The sequence below is a fragment of the Sminthopsis crassicaudata genome, chromosome 3 (assembly GCF_048593235.1).
Source record: "Sminthopsis crassicaudata isolate SCR6 chromosome 3, ASM4859323v1, whole genome shotgun sequence".
Classification (NCBI taxonomy): Eukaryota; Metazoa; Chordata; class Mammalia; order Dasyuromorphia; family Dasyuridae; genus Sminthopsis; species Sminthopsis crassicaudata.
The window spans coordinates 455,538,836-455,559,801 of NC_133619.1; the positions used below are offsets into that span (position 1 = coordinate 455,538,836).

Below are 20,966 nucleotides of genomic sequence, written 5' to 3' on the forward strand. Positions count from 1 at the left end.
AATAATAATAATTTGTTTTTGTGTAGCACTTTAAGGTTTATAAGGCACTTTACAAATGCACAAGCATATAGAAAATAAATACGTACAAAATATTATACAAAATAAGTTCACGATGATGGAGTGAAGGAAGAATAGCTGGAATGAGTCATAAAAAGCCTCTAGAGATTGGCACTTTAGAGATAGAGCTGAGGTTTCGAAGAAATTAAGAATTCTGTGTGACAAAAGGAAGAAAGAAGTACTCCTTAGGCATAAAGGATACTTTGTACAAAGACATGGAGATGGAAAATTGTCATGTGTGAAGGCCAGCAAGTAGACAAAAAAGGAAAGTGATATGTAAAAAGAAGCCTGGAAAGATTAGTTGAGATTGTAGTCAAGCACAAGAGTTTGTGTTTTATCTTAGAGATAACAGGGAGTTACTGGAGTTTGTGACATGATCAATCCTGTATTTAGGATCATTACTTTGGAAGCTAAATAGTGTTATTGATGAAAGATGAAATGACTAAGGAAACAAGGGTATGAGTTTCCAAGCAAATCAATTTATTAAGAAAAGCATACCAATTGCTCAACAAACTGGGCACTAGCACTGGCACTGGCATAGCTTTATCACTGGACCCCAATATAAAAAAGAGGTAAATTTGTATATACTAAGAACAATTAATCAAACAAAAGCAATTAACTAAAAGGAAACAATTACCAAGATACAAAATTAGGTAATGTGATTTCTAATTGGAGGAAAGATTGGGGACTTTCAAAGTTGGGAAAGGGAGAGCAAACAGGTACAATTCCTTGAAATCAGAAAAGTAGGTTTCCCACAAACTTCTTATATTATCAAAAGAATGTATAAACAATAACTTATTACCAGAACAAGGCTGGATCTTGGGACTTCCAGCCAAGATGGCAGAGAGGACACACATCTACTTAATCTCTGTCTTTGCTTTCAGAATACTTTCTTTCATGACAAGGGCTCAGAATTAGTGCTTGACTGGAAAAAAAACACACAAATAATTACCAATAAAATATCCTTGAAATTCACCAGAAAAGGTCTGTTTTTGCTTGAGGGTGGGGATGGTTAGATCAGCCACAGACTGAAGGCAGACAGCAGCAGCACAGCAGACAGTGAGAGTGCAGAAGGCAGCCCACACTGAGATGACCCGAGTGGGGTGGGATGTGATCTCAGCCGTTTCTGCGGGGAGATCTTTACCACAGTGTGGCTACTTGCCCTGGCAGCAAAATCAGCATAGAAGCTATAAACACAGAGGGTAAAGACTATAACCCCGAAAAACTAGGGTATCTTGAGACCTGGCCACACCTACCTGGAGTGTCTCAGCACACTCTGAGTCTCAGAGCATAGACACAGCACAGCCATTGCTGTCCTACTAGTGCCTCACTACTGCCTCTACAGTCTGTAGAGGAAGCTTGGTAATACTATCCAGCTCCCACCCCTAACCCCCCCAGTCAAAAAAAAAAAGCAGACTCCATTTTTTTGGTTAGTTTGTTTTCTTTGATTCTTCTCTGATAAAATGAGCAAAAAATTAAAACAGACTCTAACTATTGATAGCTTCTATATGGATAGAGAGCAGACTTTAAACCCTGAGGAGACTAAAAACAGTTTCCAGATGAATCCCCAAAGGGGGATATGATCTGGTCCTCAATACAGAAGACTCTCATGGAAGAAATTAAAAAAGCTCTCACAAGAGAGTTAGAAGAAAAATGGGAAGAGAAAGGGAAGCTTGAAAAGAGTCTGGATAAGTCATCCCACTCATTTAAAGATAGAGTGGATAAAAAAATCAAATCCTTAAAAAACAGAATTAGTGAATTGGAAAAAGAAAATAGTTCTCTAAAAAATAAAATTGGTGAAATGGGAAAAAAAATTCCATAGAACAAAACAACTCACTTAAAAACTCAATTGGACAATTAGAAAAAGATATAAAAAAGTGAGTGAAGTAAATAATTCATTAAAAATCAGAATTGAACAAATGGAAATGAATGACTTAAGGAAACACCAAGAATCAGTCAAGCAAAACCAAAAAATGAAACAATGGGGAAAAAAATGCCAAATACCTTCTTGGGAAAACAAGAGACCTGGAAAATAGATCTAGGAAAGATATTGGACTTCCTGAAAAATATGATGAAAAAAAGAGCCTGGACACTATTTTCTAGGAAATTATCAAAGAGAACTGCCCAGATGTTATAGAAACAAAGGGTAAAATAGACATTGAAAGAATTCATTGATCACCTACTGAGAGGGACCCTAAAATCAAAACTCCAAGAAATATAGTGGCTAAATTCCAGAACTATCAGACCAAGGAAAAAATATTACAAGCTGCTAGAAAAAATCAATTCAAATATAGAGGAGCCACAATAAGGATTACCCATAATGTAGCAGCATCCACATTAAAGGATCGAAGGGCCTGGAACCTGATATTCTGAAAAGATAAGGAACTTGATATGCAGCCCAAAATAATTTACCCAGCCAAAATGAGCATTTTTTTTACATGGAGGAAGATGAACATTCAACAAAATAATGAATTTCATCTATTTCTGATGGAAAAAAAAAACAGAACTAAACAAAAAGTTTGATCTCCAAATATAGAACTCAAGAGAAACCTAAAAAGGTAAAAAGAAATCTTGGGAATTATATTTCTGCTATAAAGATATATAAAGAACACATGTATAATTTGTTCTAGAAACTAGAGGTGGGAAAGAAATTGTACCAGAAAAAGGGTAAAGTGGGGGTACTATATCTCACAAAGAGGCAAAGGTAACCTATTATATCTGAGAAAAAGAATGGAGAGGGATGAACATAGTATATATCTTACTCTCATCAGAATTGGCTTAAAGAGAAAAATATTAGACATTCAATTTATGGTGAAACTTCTTCCACCTTATTGAAAAAATGGGAGGGGAAAAGTAAAAAGGGAAGGAATAAGCTAAGCAGAAGGGAATAAAGAAATTGTGAGGAAAAGGGGTAAGAAAGGGGGAGGAACTCTAAGGTGAGGGGAGGGATACTAAAAAGGGAGGGTTGTGAGAAGCAAGTGGTGCTCACAAGTTTAATACTGGGGAGGGGTTAAGGGGAAGGAAAGGAAAAAGCATAAGCAGGGGTTAACAAGATAGCAAGAAATATAGAATTGGTAATTTTAAGCATAAATGTAAATGGGGTAAACTCCTTCATAAAGAAGAAATGGTTAGCAGACTGGATTAAAAGCCAGAATCCTACAATATGTTGTTTACAGGAAATATACTTGAAGCAGGGTTATACATACAGAGTAAAGGTAAAAGGTTGGAGCACAATCTACTATGCTTCAGGTGAAGTCAAAAAACCAGGGGTAGCCATCCTGATCTCAGATCAAGCCAAAGCAAAAATTGATCTAATTAAAAGAGATATGGAAAGGCATTGTAACTTGCTAAAGGGTAGCATAGATAATGAAATAATATCAATATTAAACATATATGCACCAAGTGGTGTAGCATCTAAATTCTTTTTTTTTTAATTTTTTATTTTATTTTATAATTATAATATTTTTTGACAGTACATATGCATGGGTAATTTTTTACAACATTATCCCTTGCACTTACTTCTATTCAGATTTTTTCCCTTCCTCCCCCAACCCCCTCCCCCAGATGGCAAGCAGTCTTATATATGTTAAATATATTACAGTATAATTTAGATACAATATATGTGTGTAGAACCGAATTTTTTGTTGCACAGGAAGAATTGGATTCAGAAGGTAAAAATAACAGTTTACATTCATTTCCCAGTGTTCCTTTTCTGGATGTAGCTGGTTCTGTCCATCATTAATCAATTGGAATTGGATTAGTTCTTCTCTATGTTGAAGAAATCCACTTCCATCAGCATACATCCTCGTACAGTATCATTGTTGAAGTGTATAATGATCTTCTGGTTCTGCTCGTTTCACTCAGCATCAGTTGATGTAAGTCTCTCCAAGCCCCTCTGTATTTCTCGTGTTGGTCATTTCTTATAGAACAATAATATTCCATAACATTCATATACCATAGTTTACCCAACCATTCTCCAATTGATGGACATCCATTCATCTTCCAGCTTCTAGCCACTATGAAAAGGGCTGCCACAAACATTTTGGCACATACAGGACCCTTTCCCTTCTCTAGTAGTTCCTTGGGGTATAAGCCCAGTAGTAGTATGGCTGGGTCAAAGGGTATGCACAGTTTGATAACTTGTTGGGCATAATTCCAGATTGCTCTCCAGAATGGTTGGATTCTTTCACAACTCCACCAACAATGCATCAGTGTCCCAGTTTTCCCACAGCCCCTCCAACATTCATCGTTATTTGTTCCTGTCATCTTAGCCAATCTGACAGGTGTGTAATGATACCTCAGAGTTGTCTTAATTTGCATTTCTCTGATCAATAGTGATTTGGAACACTCTTTCATATGAGTGGAAATAGTTTTAATTTCATCATCTGAAAATTGTCTGTTCATATCCTTTGACCATTTATCAGTTGGAGAATGGCTTGATTTCTTATAAATTAAAGTCAATTCTCTGTATATTTTGGAGATGAGGCCTTTATCAGAACCTTTAACTGTAAAAATTTTTTCCCAATTTGTTACTTCCCTTCTAATCTTGTTTGCATTAGTTTTGTTTGTGCAGAAACTTTTTAATTTGGTGTAATCAAAATGTTCTATTTTGTGATCAATAATGGTCTCTAGTTCTCCATTGGACACAAACTCCTTCCTCCTCCACAAGTCTGAGAGGTAAACCATCCCATGTTCCTCCAATTTATTATTTATGATTTCGTTCTTTATGCCTAAATCTTGGACCCATTTTGATCTAATCTTAGTATGTGGTGTTAAATGTGGGTCCATGCCTAGTTTCTGCCATACTAATTTCCAGTTTTCCCAGCAGTTTTTGTCAAATAATGAATTCTTATCCCAAAATTTGGGATCTTTGGGTTTGTCAAAGATTAGATTGCTATTTTTATTCACTATCTTGTCCTGTGAACCTAACCTATGCCACTGATCAACTAGTCTATTTCTTAGCCAATACCAAATGGTTTTGGTGACTGTTGCTTTATAATATAGCTTTAAATCAGGTACACTTAGACCACCTTCCTCTGACTTTTTTTTCATTAGTTCCCTTGCAATTCTCGACCTTTTATTCTTCCATATGAATTTTGTTGTTATTTTTTCTAGGTCATTAAAATAGTTTCTTGGGAGTCTGATTGGTATAGCACTAAATAAATAGATTATTTTGGGGAGTATTGTCATCTTTATTATATTCGCTCGGCCTATCCAAGAACATTGAATGTCTTTCCAATTATTTAAATCTGACTTTATTTTTGTGGCAAGTGTTTTGTAATTTTGCTCATATAATTCCTGACTCTCCTTTGGTAGATATATTCCCAAATATTTGATACTATCGACTGTTATTTTGAATGGAATTTCTCTTTGTATCTCTTGCTGTTGGATTGTGTTGGTAATGTATAAAAATCCTGAAGATTTATGTGGATTTATTTTGTATCCTGCGACTTTGCTAAAATTCTGAATTATTTCTAATAGCTTTTTAGCAGAGTCTTTGGGGTTCTCTAAGTATACCATCATGTCATCTGCGAAAAGTGACAATTTGATTTCTTCATTTCCTACCCTAATTCCTTGGATCTCTTTCTCGGCTCTTATTGCCAAGGCTAAAGTTTCTAGTACTATATTGAATAGTAATGGTGATAGTGGGCAACCTTGTTTCACTCCTGATCTTACAGGGAAAGGTTCTAGTTTATCACCATTACATATGATGTTTACTGAAGGTTTTAAATATATGCTCCTTATTATTTTAAGGAATAGTCCATTTATTCCTATACTCTCAAGCGTTTTTAGTAGGAATGGATGTTGGATTTTATCAAATGCCTTTTCTGCATCTATTGAGATGATCATATGGTTTTTATTAATTTGATTATTAATATGGTCAATTATACTAATAGTTTTCCTAATATTAAACCAGCCCTGCATTCCTGGTATAAATCCCACTTGGTCATAGTGTATTATCCTGGGGATGATTTTCTGAAGTCTATTTGCTAATATCTTATTTAAGATTTTAGCATCAATATTCATTAAGGAAATTGGTCTATAGTTTTCTTTCTCAGTTTTCGATCTACCTGGTTTAGGTATCAGTACCATGTCTGTGTCATAGAAGGAATTTGGTAGGACTCCGTCGATCCCTATTTTTTCAAATAGTTTACATAGCATTGGAGTTAGTTGTTCTTTAAATGTTTGGTAGAATTCACCTGTAAATCCATCTGGTCCTGGGGACTTTTTCTTAGGAAGTTGGTTAATAGCTTGGTCTATTTCTTTTTCTGAGATGGGACTATTTAGACTACTTACTTCTTCCTCTTTTAATCTGGGCAAGCTATATTTTTGAAGGTATTCTTCCATTTCATTTAAGTTATTGAATTTATCAGCATAAAGTTGGGCAAAGTAGCTCCTAACTATTGTTCTAATTTCCTCTTCATTAGTGGTGAGTTCACCCTTTTCATTTTCAAGACTATCAATTTGCTTTTTCTCTTTCCTTTTTTTAATCAGGTTTACTAAGGGTTTGTCTATTTTGTTGGTTTTTTCATAAAACCAACTCTTAGTTTTATTAATTAATTCAATAGTTTTTTTACTTTCAATTTTATTAATCTCACCTTTTATTTTTTGAATTTCAAGTTTTGTGTTTGTCTGGGGGTTTTTAATTTGTTCCTTTTCTAGCAATTTTAGTTGTAAACCCAATTCGTTGGCCCTCTCTTTCTCTATTTTATGCAGGTAGGCCTGTAGAGATATAAAACTTCCCCTAATTACTGCTTTGGCTGTATCCCACACATTTTGGTATGATGTCTCATTATTGTCATTTTCTTGGGTGAAGTTATTAATTATGTCTATGATTTGCTGTTTTACCCAATCATTCTTTAGTATAAGATTATTTAGTTTCCAATTGTTTTTTGGTCTATTTTCCCCTGGCTTTTTATTAAATGTTATTTTGATTGCATTATGGTCTGAAAAGGATGCATTTACTATTTCTGCCTTACTGCATTTGATTTTGAGGTTTTTATGCCCTAGTATATGATCAATTTTTGTATAGGTTCCATGAACTGCTGAGAAGAAAGTATATTCCTTTCTGTCTCCATTTAGCTTTCGCCAAAGATCTATCATATCAAACTTTTCTAGTATTCTATTTACCTCTTTGACTTCTTTCTTATTTATTTTGTGGTTTGATTTATCTAATTCTGATAGTGCAAGGTTGAGATCTCCCGCTATTGTAGTTTTGCTATCTATTTCCTCTTGCAGCTCTCTTAATTTCTCTTTTAAGAATTTAGATGCTGCACCACTTGGTGCATACATGTTTAATATTGATACTGCTTCACTATTGATGCTTCCCTTTAGCAGGATATAATGCCCTTCCTTATCTCTTTTAATTAGATCAATTTTTGTTTTTGCTTGATCTGAGATGAGGATGGCTACTCCTGCTTTTTTGGTTTTGCCTGAAGCATAATAGATTCTGCTCCACCCTTTTACTTTTAGTTTGAATGTCTCATCCTGTTTCAGGTGTGTTTCCTGTAAACAACATATGGTAGGATTCTGACTTTTAATCCAGTCTGCTAACTGCTTCCTCTTTATGAGGCAGTTTGCCCCATTCACATTTATGGTTAGAAGGACTAATTCTATATTGCTTGCCATCCTATTAACCCCTGCTTATGCTTTTCCCCTTTCCTTCCCTTTTACCCTCCTATCCAGTATTAAACTGGTAAACACCGCTTGCTTTTCACAGCCCTCCCTTTTTAGGATCCCTCCCCCACCTTAAAGATCCTCCCCTTATTTTACCCCTTTTCCTCAAAATTACTGTATTCCCTTCCCCTTAGCTTACTCCTTCCCTTTCACTTTTCAATGAAGTGGAAGAAGTTTCACCATAAATCGAATATGTCTATTGATACACGCTATGTTCATCTCCCTCCTTTCTTTCTCTCAGATATAATAGGTTACCTTTGCCTCTTCATGAGATGTAGTACCACCACTTTATACTTTTTTATGATATAATCTCCTTTCCACCTCTAGTTTCTAAGACAAATTGTACATATGTTCTTTACATATTTTTTTGACAGAAGTATAGTTCTCAAGATTTCTTTTTACCTTTTTTAGAAGTCTCTTGAGTTCTGTATTTGAAGATCAAACCTCTTATGTAGGTCTGGTTTTTTTATCAAAAATAGATGGAATTCATTTATTTCGTTAAATGTCCATCTTCTTCCCTGGAAAACGATGCTCATTCTTGCTGGGTAAGTTATTCTTGGCTGCATACCAAGTTCCTTAGCCTTTTGGAATATCATGTTCCAGGTCCTGCGTTCTTTTAATGTGGATGCTGCTAGATCCTGTGTTATCCTTATTGTGGATCCTCCATATCTGAATTGTTTTTTTCTAGCAGCTTCCAATATCTTTTCCTTTGTCTGATGGTTCTTGAACTTGGCCACTATATTTCTTGGCGTTTTGATTTTAGGGTCCCTTTCAGTAGGTGTTCGATGAATTTTCTCAATGTCTATTTTACCCTCTGTTCCCAAAACGTCTGGGCAGTTCTCTTTGATAATTTCCTCGAAAATGGTGTCCAAGCTCTTTTTTTCCTCCCATTTTTCAGGGAGTCCGATTATTCTCAAATTGTCTCTCCTGGATCTGTTTTCCAGGTCTGTTGTCTTTCTGGTAAGGTACTTGACAGTCTTTTCAATTGTTTCATTTCTCTGGTTTTGCTTGACTCCCTCTTGGTTTCTCCTTGAGTCATTCATTTCTACTTGTTCCAGTCTAATTTTCAATGATGTATTTTCTTCACTCACTTTTTTTATATCTCTTTGTAATTGTCCAATTGAGTTTTTATCTTCTATGGAATTTTTTTCCATTTTATCCATTTTATTTTTTAGAGAGCTGATTTCTTTTTCCAGCTCTCTAATCCTGTTTTCCTTGGAGTTGTTTACCTTTTCCAGCTCACTAATCCTGTTTTCCTTGGAGTTGTTTACCTTTTCCAGCTCACTAATCTTGTTTCTCAATGATTTGATTTCTTTATCCATTCTGTCTTTGAATGCATGGGATGACTTCTCCAGGCTCTCTTGCCAAGCTTCCCTTTCCTTTTCTCATTTCTCTTCCAGCTCTCTTGTGAGAGCCTTTTTGATTTCCTCTATGAGGTTCTTTTGTATTGAGGAGCAGCTTATATCCCTCCCAGGGGATACATCTGGGGACAGTCTGTTTTTAGTCTCCTCAGTATTTGAAGTCTGGTCCCTCTCCACACAGAAGCTGTCAATGGTTAGAGCCCTTTTGAATTTTTTGTTCATTTTGTCAGAGTAGGAATCAAAGAAAACAAACTGACAAGAGAAACAATTGGTCTGTTTTGCAGGGGATAGGGCTGGATGTTATTAATGGGCTTCCTCTACAGACTGGGGGTAGGGCAGCAGAGAGCCACTAACAGAACAGCAATGACTGTACTGAGTCTGCGCTCTGAGGCTCTGAGAACGCACTGAGTCAGTCCAGGTGGGGGTTGGGGGTGGCCGGGCTCTGAGAGACGCTGGCTTTCTGGGGTTTTAATCTTCACCTCAGGTGTTTACACCCTCTCTGCTGCTCCTGGCTTGCTGCCAAGACGGAGCATCCACACTGGGGCAAAAGCCCTTTCGCAGAAACGGCAGAGATCACACCCCTCCCCGTCGGGTCTGAGCTGTGTGAGCTGCCTGTCTTGCTCTGGCTGTCTGCCCTCAGTCTGCGCCCAGTCTGATTGACCCTCCCCCGAACAAACACAGACCTTTTCTGGCGACTTTCAAGGATGTCTTCTCTTGGTGATCATCTGTGGATTTCTTTCTGCGTCAAGCATTAATTCAGAGGCTTGTCATGAAGTAAGTTCTGAGAGAAAACGAGGAGCTCAAGCAGCTGTCTGCCTCCACGCCGCCATCTTAATGCTTGTAGCATCTAAATTCTTAAAAAAGAAATTAAGAGAGCTGTAAGAAGAAATAGACAACAAAACTATAATAGTGGGAGGTCTCAAACTTGCACTCTCAGAATTAGATAAATTAAACCACAAAATAAGAAAATCAAAGAAGTAAATAGAGTACTAGAAAAGTTAGTTATGATAGATCTTTGGAGAAAACTAAATGGAGACAGAAAAGAGTACACTTTCTTCTCAGCAGTTCATGGAACCTATGTAAAAATTGACAGTATATTAGGACATAAAAATCTCAAACTCAAATGCAGTAATGCAGAAATAGTAAATACATCCTTTTCAGACTATGATGCAATGAAAATTACATTCAATAAAAAGCCAGAGGAAAGTAGACCAAAAATAATTGGAAACTAAATAATCTCATAATTGGGTGAAACAGCAAATCATAGACATAATTAATAACTTCACCCAAGAAAATGATAATAATGAAACGTCATACCAAAATGTGTGGGATGCAGCCAAAGCAGTAATAAGGGGAAATTTTATATCTCTAGAGACCTACTTGCATAAAATAGAGAAAGAGAAGGCCAATGAATTGGGCTTGCAACTAAAAAAAAACTAGAAAAGGAACAAATTAAAAACCCCCAGTCAAACACTAAACTTGAAATTCTAAAAATAAAAGGAGAGATTAATAAAATTGAAAGTAAAAAAAAAAGCTATTGAATTAACTAATTAAACTGGGAGTTGGTTCTATGAAAAAAGCAAGAAAATAAGGGGCAGCTAGGTGGCGCAGTGGATAGAGCACCAGCCTTGAATTCAGGAGGACTCAAGTTCAAATCAGGTCTCAGACACTTAACACTTCCTAGCTGTGTGACCCTGGGCAAGTCACTTAATCCCAGCCTCAGGAAAAAAGGAAAAAAAAAGCAACAAAATATATAAACCCTTACTAAATCTGATTAAAAAAAGGAAAGAGGAAAATTAAATTGTTAGTCTTAAAAATGAAAAGGGAGAACTTGACACTAATGAAGAGGAAATTAGAGTAATAATTAGGAGTTACTTTGCCCAATTTTATGCCAATAAATTCAATAACTTAAGTGAAATGGAAAAATACCTTCAAAAATATAGCTTGCTCAGATTAACAGAGGAAGAAGTAAATTGGTTAAACAGTCCTATCTTAGAAAAATAAATAGAACAAATTATTAATCAGCTCCCTAAGAAAAAACTCCCCAGGACCAGATGAATTTACATGTGAACTCTACCAAACATTTAAAGAACAATTAACTTCAATGCTATATAAACTATTTGAAAAAATAGGGATTGAAGGAGTCCTACCAAATTCCTTTTAAGACACATTTAGGTATCACATGGTTCTGATACCTAAATCAGGTAGGTTGAAAACAGAGAAAGAAAATTATATACCAATCTCCCTAATGAATATTGATGCTAAGATCTTAAAGAAAATATTAGCAAAAAGTTACAGAATATCATCTCCAGGATAATACATTATGACCAAGTAGGGCTGGTTCAATATTAGGAAAACTATTAACTAGCTAAACTATTTTTTGACTATATCAATAACCAAATTAACAAAAACTATATGATCATCTCAATAGATGCAGAAAAAGCATTTAATAAAATCCAACATCCATTCCTAATAAAAACACTTGAGAGTATAGGAATAAATGAACTTTTACTTAAAATAGTCAGGAGCATATATTTAAAACCATCAGTAAGCATCATATGTAATGGGGATAAACTAGAACCTTTCCCAGAAAGATCAGGAGTGAAACAAGGTTGCCCACTATCAGCATTATTATTCAATATTTTATTAGAAATGCCAGCTTTGGCAATAAGAGTTAAGAAAAAAAAATAAAGGAATTAGAGTAGTTAATGAGAAAACCTAATTATCACTCTTTGCAGATGATATGATGGTATATAATAATTCACAACTTTAGCAAAGTTGCAGGATACAAAATAAAACCACATAAATCCTCAGCATTTTTGTACATTACCAACAAAATCCAACAGCAAGAGATACAGAGAGAAATTCCATTCAAAATAACTGTCAATAGCATAAAATATTTGGGAATCTACCAAAGGAAAGTCAGGAATTATATGAGCAAAATTACAAAACACTCTCCACACAAATAAAGTCAGATTTAAATAATTGGAAAAATATTAAGTGCTCCTGGATAGGCCAAGCCAATATAATAAAGATTACTAATCTCCCTAAACTAATCTATTTATTTAGCGCTACTCCCTAAACTAATCTATTTATTTAGTGCTATACCAATCAGACTCCCAAAAACTGTTTTAATGATCTAGAAAAAAATAACAACAAAATTCATATGAAAGAACAAAAGGTCGAGAATTTCAAGGGACTTAATGAGAAAAAATCAAATGAAGGTGGCCTAGCTATACCTGATCTAAAACTATATTATAAAGCAGCAGTCACCAAAACCATTTGGTATTGGCTAAGAAATAGATTAATTGATGTAGAATAGGTTAGGTTCACAGCACAAAATAGTCAATAACTATGGCAATCTAGTATTTGACAAACCCAAAGATCCCAACTTTTGGGATAAGAATTCATTATTTGCCAAAAACTGCTGGGAAAACTGGAAATTAGTATGGCAGAAATTAGGCATGGACCCACCCTTAACACCATACACCAAGATAAGATCAAAATGGGTCCATGATTCAGGCATAAAGAACGAGATCATAAATATATTAGAGGAACATAGGATAGTTTACCTCTCAGACTTGTGGAGGAGGAAGGAATTTGTGACCAAAGAAGAATTAGAGATCATTATTGATCACAAAATAGAAAATTTTGATTATATCAAATTAAAATGCTTTTGTACAAACAAAACTAATGCAAACAAGATTAGAAGGGAAGCAACAAACTGGGAAAACATTTTTACAGTCAAAGGTTCTGATAAAGGCCTCATTTCAAAAAAGTATAGAGAATTGACTCTAATTTATAAAAAATCAAGCCATTCTTCAATTAATAAATGGTCAAAGGATATGAACAGACAATTGTCAGATGATGAAATTGAAACTATTCCACTCATATGAAAGAGTGTTTCAAATCACTATTGATCAGAGAAAAGCAAATTAAGACAACTCTGAGATACCACTACACACCTGTCAGATTAGTTAAGACGATAGGAAAAAAACCAATGATGAATGTTGGAGGGGATGCGGGAAAATTGGGACATTGATGCATTGCTGGCGGAATTGTGAACGAATCCAACCATTATGGAGAGCAATCTTGAATTATGCCCAAAAAGTTATCAAACTATGCATACCCTTTGATCCAGCAGTGTTACTATTGAGCTTACATCCCAAAGAGATACTAAAGAATAGAAAGGGACCTGTAGGGTCCAAAATGTTTGTGGCAGCCCTTTTTGTAGTGGCTAGAAACTGGAAAATGGATGCCCATCAATTGGAGAATGGTTGGGTAAATTGTGGTATATGAATGTTATGGAATATTATTGTTCTGTAAGAAATGACCAGCAGGATGAATACAGAGAGGCTTGGAAAGACTTACATGAACTGATGCTGAGTGAAATGAGCAGAACCAGGAGATCATTATACACTTCAACAACAATACTGTATGAGGATATATCCTGATGGAAGTGGATATCTTCAACAAAGAGAAGATCTAATTCAGTTCCAATTGACCAATAATGGACAGAATCAGCTACACCCAGAGAAGGAGCACTGGAAAATGAGTGTAAACTGTTTGCATTTTTGTTTTTCTTCCCAGGTTATTTTTACTTTGTGAATCCAATTCTTCCTGTTCAACAAGAGAACTGTTCAGTTTTGCACATATATGTTGTATCTAGGATATACTATAACATAGTTAACATGTATAAGACTGCCTGCCATCTCGGGGTGAGGGTGGAGAGAGGGAAGGGAAAAGTTGGAAGAGAAGTGAGTTCAAAGAATAATGTTGTAAAAAATTACCCATGCATATGTTCTGTCAATAAAAAGTTATATATAAAAAGAGGACAAGACTAGTTTTCAGATAAAACATATGAGTTGTTTGAGCTATATAACTGTCACTCAGAAGAGGACTTTGGGGATTGAGTGTGGATCACAACATATTATTTTCACCTTTTTAATTTTTGTTTGCTTGCATTTTGTTTTCTTTCTCATTTTTGATATGATTTTTCTTGTGTACCATGATAATTGTGGAAATATGTATAGAATAATTGCACATGTTTAACCAGATTACATGCCTCCTAGAAGAGGAGGTGGGGGGAAGGAAAGGAAAAAAAAATTTGGAACACAAGGTTTTGTAAAGGTGAATGTTGAAAATTCTCTATGCATATGTTTTGAAAATAAACAGCTTTAATAAAAAAAGTTAAGTGGACAATGACAAAAAGGGTGAGATAATTGTGAGAAAACTCCTTGCATCAATCTTTGGATCTGACTGGCTTTCTAATCAGCATAACCTAAAATCTTCGTCAAGGGTCACTAAGAAGCAAGTAGAGGTAATCTTGCTTTCTAGCCATGCAGGGCTAGGTTTAAACAATGTGATAAATTTTTTTCTAATTCCTGCAATTGAATAGCTTTCTCACAAGACAGAAATTGGAATAACCTAATAATAGAATATAAAAAGAACTGAGCTAGTTCCAGAATTGAGTCACAATATGTAGTTAATTGGGTTCGCTCAAAATCCAATACCTTTTGCTGTAATAATTCCCTTAATTCCCTCAACTTGCTCAGTAGAAAATAGTTTGGAAAGTAGGCATATTCTGTACTATTACCCATAATCTGTACTATTACCCATAATTAATCAGTCAATAAGCATTTATTAAGAACCTACTATATGTTCTAAAATATTTTTATTAGCTGTCTATGAGGTGGCAAAGAATTGGAAATTTCAGGAGTACCCATCAGTTGGGTAATGGCTGAACAAGTTGTGCTATATGATTGTAATGGAATACTGTTGTTATAAAAAATGATGAACTCAAAGATTTCAGGAAACATGGCGAGACTTATATGAAATAATGAAGAGCAAAACAAGCAGAACCAAGAGAACACTATATACAGTAATATTACTTTGCAAAATTACTTTGAACAAATAAATTATTTTGTCTATTATAAATGCCCAAATTAACTGTTTTTTTTTAATTTTTTATTTTATTTTATAATTATAACATTTTTTGACAGTACATATGCATGGGTAATTTTTTACAACATTATCCCTTGCACTTACTTCTATTCAGATTTTTTCCCTTCCTCCCCCAACCCCCTCCCCCAGATGGCAAGCAGTCTTATATATGTTAAATATATTACAGTATAATTTAGATACAATATATGTGTGTAGAACCGAATTTTTTGTTGCACAGGAAGAATTGGATTCAGAAGGTAAAAATAACAGCTTACATTCATTTCCCAGTGTTCCTTTTCTGGATGTAGCTGGTTCTGTCCATCATTAATCAATTGGAATTGGATTAGTTCTTCTCTATGTTGAAGAAATCCACTTCCATCAGCATACATCCTCGTACAGTATCATTGTTGAAGTGTATAATGATCTTCTGGTTCTGCTCGTTTCACTCAGCATCAGTTGATGTAAGTCTCTCCAAGCCCCTCTGTATTTCTCGTGTTGGTCATTTCTTATAGAACAATAATATTCCATAACATTCATATACCATAGTTTACCCAACCATTCTCCAATTGATGGACATCCATTCATCTTCCAGCTTCTAGCCACTATGAAAAGGGCTGCCACAAACATTTTGGCACATACAGGTCCCTTTCCCTTCTCTAGTAGTTCCTTGGGGTATAAGCCCAGTAGTAGTATGGCTGGGTCAAAGGGTATGCACAGTTTGATAACTTGTTGGGCATAATTCCAGATTGCTCTCCAGAATGGTTGGATTCTTTCACAACTCCACCAACAATGCATCAGTGTCCCAGTTTTCCCACAGCCCCTCCAACATTCATCGTTATTTGTTCCTGTCATCTTAGCCAATCTGACAGGTGTGTAATGATACCTCAGAGTTGTCTTAATTTGCATTTCTCTGATCAATAGTGATTTGGAACACTCTTTCATATGAGTGGAAATAGTTTTAATTTCATCATCTGAAAATTGTCTGTTCATATCCTTTGACCATTTATCAGTTGGAGAATGGCTTGATTTCTTATAAATTAAAGTCAATTCTCTGTATATTTTGGAGATGAGGCCTTTATCAGAACCTTTAACTGTAAAAATTTTTTCCCAATTTGTTACTTCCCTTCTAATCTTGTTTGCATTAGTTTTGTTTGTGCAGAAACTTTTTAATTTGGTGTAATCAAAATGTTCTATTTTGTGATCAATAATGGTCTCTAGTTCTCCCTTGGACACAAACTCCTTCCTCCTCCACAAGTCTGAGAGGTAAACCATCCCATGTTCCTCCAATTTATTTATGATTTCGTTCTTTATGCCTAAATCTTGGACCCATTTTGATCTAATCTTAGTATGTGGTGTTAAATGTGGGTCCATGCCTAGTTTCTGCCATACTAATTTCCAGTTTTCCCAGCAGTTTTTGTCAAATAATGAATTCTTATCCCAAAATTTGGGATCTTTGGGTTTGTCAAAGATTAGATTGCTATTTTTATTCACTATCTTGTCCTGTGAACCTAACCTATGCCACTGATCAACTAGTCTATTTCTTAGCCAATACCAAATGGTTTTGGTGACTGTTGCTTTATAATATAGCTTTAAATCAGGTACACTTAGACCACCTTCCTCTGACTTTTTTTTCATTAGTTCCCTTGCAATTCTCGACCTTTTATTCTTCCATATGAATTTTGTTGTTATTTTTTCTAGGTCATTAAAATAGTTTCTTGGGAGTCTGATTGGTATAGCACTAAATAAATAGATTATTTTGGGGAGTATTGTCATCTTTATTATATTTGCTCGGCCTATCCAAGAACATTGAATGTCTTTCCAATTATTTAAATCTGACTTTATTTTTGTGGCAAGTGTTTTGTAATTTTGCTCATATAATTCCTGACTCTCCTTTGGTAGATATATTCCCAAATATTTGATACTATCGACTGTTATTTTGAATGGAATTTCTCTTTGTATCTCTTGCTGTTGGATTGTGTTGGTAATGTATAAAAATCCTGAGGATTTATGTGGATTTATTTTGTATCCTGCGACTTTGCTAAAATTCTGAATTATTTCTTTTTTTTTTTTTATTATATATATATATATATATATTTTATAATATTATCCCTTGTATTCATTTTTCCAAATTACCCCCCCTCCCTCTATTCCCTCCCCCCGACGACAGGCAATACCATACATTTTACATGTGTTACAATATAGTCTAGATACAATACATGTGTGTGAATATCATTTTCTTGTTGCACAATAAACATTAGAATCCGAAGGTACATGCAACCTGGGCAGACAGATATTAGTGCTAACAATTTTCATTCCCCTCCCAGTGTTTCTTCTCTGGGTGCAGCTACCCCTGTCCATCATTGATCAACTGGAAGTGAGTTGGATCTTCTTTATGTTGAAGATTTCCACTTCCATCAGAATACATCCCCATACAGTATTGTTGTTGAAGTGTACAGTGATCTTCTGGTTCTGCTCATTTCACTCAGCATCAGTTGATTTAAGTCTCTCCAGGCCTCTCTATATTCCTCCTGCTGGTCATTTCTTACCGAGCAATAATATTCCATAACCTTCATATACCACAATTTACCCAACCATTCTCCAACTGATGGACATCCATTCATCTTCCAGTTTCTAGCTACAACAAAAAGAGCTGCCACAAACATTTTGGCACATATATGTCTCTTTCCGCTCTTTAGTATTTCTTTGGGATATAATCCCAGTAGTAGCGCTGCTGGGTCAAAGGGTATGCACAGTTTGATAACTTTTTGGGCATAATTCCAGATTGCTCTCCAGAATGGCTGGATTCTTTCACAACTCCACCAGCAATGTAAATTCTGAATTATTTCTAATAGCTTTTTAGCAGAGTCTTTGGGGTTCTCTAAGTATACCATCATGTCATCTGTGAAAAGTGACAATTTGATTTCTTCATTTCCTACTCTAATTCCTTGGATCTCTTTCTCTGCTCTTATTGCCAAGGCTAGAGTTTCTAGTACTATATTGAATAGTAATGGTGATAGTGGGCAACCTTGTTTCACTCCTGATCTTACAGGGAAAGGTTCTAGTTTATCACCATTACATATGATGTTTACTGAAGGTTTTAAATATATGCTCCTTATTATTTTAAGGAATAGTCCATTTATTCCTATACTCTCAAGCGTTTTTAATAGGAATGGATGTTGGATTTTATCAAATGCCTTTTCTGCATCTATTGAGATGATCATATGGTTTTTATTAATTTGATTATTAATATGGTCAATTATACTAATAGTTTTCCTAATATTAAACCAGCCCTGCATTCCTGGTATAAATCCCACTTAGTCATAGTGTATTATCCTGGGGATGGTTTTCTGAAGTCTATTTGCTAATATCTTATTTAAGATTTTAGCATCAATATTCATTAAGGAAATTGGTCTATAGTTTTCTTTCTCAGTTTTCGATCTACCTGGTTTAGGTATCAGTACCATGTCTGTGTCATAGAAGGAATTTGGTAGGACTCCTTCAATCCCTATTTTTTCAAATAGTTTACATAGCATTGGAGTTAGTTGTTCTTTAAATGTTTGGTAGAATTCACCTGTAAATCCATCTGGTCCTGGGGACTTTTTCTTAGGAAGTTGGTTAATAGCTTGGTCTATTTCTTTTTCTGAGATGGGACTATTTAGACTACTTACTTCTTCCTCTGTTAATCTGGGCAAGCTATATTTTTGAAGGTATTCTTCCATTTCATTTAAGTTATCGAATTTATCGGCATAAAGTTGAGCAAAGTAGCTCCTAACTATTGTTCTAATTTCCTCTTCATTAGTGGTGAGTTCACCCTTTTCATTTTCAAGACTATCAATTTGCTTTTTCTCTTTCCTTTTTTTAATCAGGTTTACTAAGGGTTTGTCTATTTTGTTGGTTTTTTCATAAAACCAACTCTTAGTTTTATTAATTAATTCAATAGTTTTTTTACTTTCAATTTTATTAATCTCACCTTTTATTTTTTGAATTTCAAGTTTTGTGTTTGTCTGGGGGTTTTAAATTTGTTCCTTTTCTAGCAATTTTAGTTGTAAACCCAATTCGTTGGCCCTCTCTTTCTCTATTTTATGCAGGTAGGTCTGTAGAGATATAAAACTTCCCCTAATTACTGCTTTGGCTGTATCCCACACATTTTGGTATGATGTCTCATTATTGTCATTTTCTTGGGTGAAGTTATTAATTATGTCTATGATTTGCTGTTTTACCCAATCATTCTTTAGTATAAGATTATTTAGTTTCCAATTATTTTTTGGTCTATTTTCCCCTGGCTTTTTATTAAATGTTATTTTGATTGCATTATGGTCTGAAAAGGATGCATTTACTATTTCTGCCTTACTGCATTTGATTTTGAGGTTTTTATGCCCTAGTATATGATCAATTTTTGTATAGGTTCCATGAACTGCTGAGAAGAAAGTATATTCCTTTCTGTCTCCATTTAGCTTTCGCCAAAGATCTATCATATAAAACTTTTCTAGTATTCTATTTACCTCTTTGATTTCTTTCTTATTTATTTTGTGGTTTGATTTATCTAATTCTGATAGTGCAAGGTTGAGATCTCCCGCTATTATAGTTTTGCTATCTATTTCCTCTTGCAGCTCTCTTAATTTCTCTTTTAAGAATTTAGATGCTGCACCACTTGGTGCATACATGTTTAATATTGATACTGCTTCACTATTGATGCTTCCCTTTAGCAGGATATAATGCCCTTCCTTATCTCTTTTAATTAGATCAATTTTTGTTTTTGCTTGATCTGAGATGAGGATGGCTACTCCTGCTTTTTTGGTTTTGCCTGAAGCATAATAGATTCTGCTCCACCCTTTTACTTTTAGTTTGAATGTCTCATCCTGTTTCAGGTGTGTTTCCTGTAAACAACATATGGTAGGATTCTGACTTTTAATCCAGTCTGCTAACTGCTTCCTCTTTATGAGGCAGTTTGCCCCATTCACATTTATGGTTAGAAGGACTAATTCTATATTGCTTGCCATCCTATTAACCCCTGCTTATGCTTTTCCCCTTTCCTTCCCTTTTACCCTCCTATCCAGTATTAAACTGGTAAACACCGCTTGCTTTTCACAGCCCTCCCTTTTTAGGATCCCTCCCCCACCTTAAAGATCCTCCCCTTATTTTACCCCTTTTCCTCAAAATTACTGTATTCCCTTCCCCTTAGCTTACTCCTTCCCTTTCACTTTTCAATGAAGTGGAAGAAGTTTCACCATAAATCGAATATGGCTATTGATACACACTATGTTCATCTCCCTCCTTTCTTTCTCTCAGATATAATAGGTTACCTTTGCCTCTTCATGAGATGTAGTATCACCACTTTATACTTTTTTATGATGTAATCTCCTTTCCACCTCTAGTTTCTAAGACAAATTGTACATATGTTCTTTACATATTTTTTTGACAGAAGTATAGTTCTCAAGATTTCTTTTTACCTTTTTTAGAAGTCTCTTGAGTTCTGTATTTGAAGATCAAACCTCTTATGTAGGTCTGGTTTTTTCATCAAAAATAGATGGAATTCATTTATTTCGTTAAATGTCCATCTTCTTCCCTGGAAAACGATGCTCATTCTTGCTGGGTAAGTTATTCTTGGCTGCATACCAAGTTCCTTAGCCTTTCGGAATATCATGTTCCAGGCCCTGCGTTCTTTTAATGTGGATGCTGCTAGATCCTGTGTTATCCTTATTGTGGATCCTCCATATCTGAATTGTTTTTTTCTAGCAGCTTCCAATATCCTTTCCTTTGTCTGATGGTTCTTGAACTTGGCCACTATATTTCTTGGCGTTTTGATTTTAGGGTCCCTTTCAGTAGGTGTTCGATGAATTTTCTCAATGTCTATTTTACCCTCTGTTTCCAAAACGTCTGGGCAGTTCTCTTTGATAATTTCCTCGAAAATGGTGTCCAAGCTCTTTT

At 35.1% G+C, this 20,966-nt stretch overlaps 1 pseudogene; it reads right to left on the minus strand.

Moving 5' to 3' along the window:
• Positions 1–1,069: 1,069 nt before the first annotated feature.
• Positions 1,070–20,966, minus strand: part of LOC141562228 (small ribosomal subunit protein uS5-like) — a 44,225-nt pseudogene continuing 24,328 nt past the window's right edge.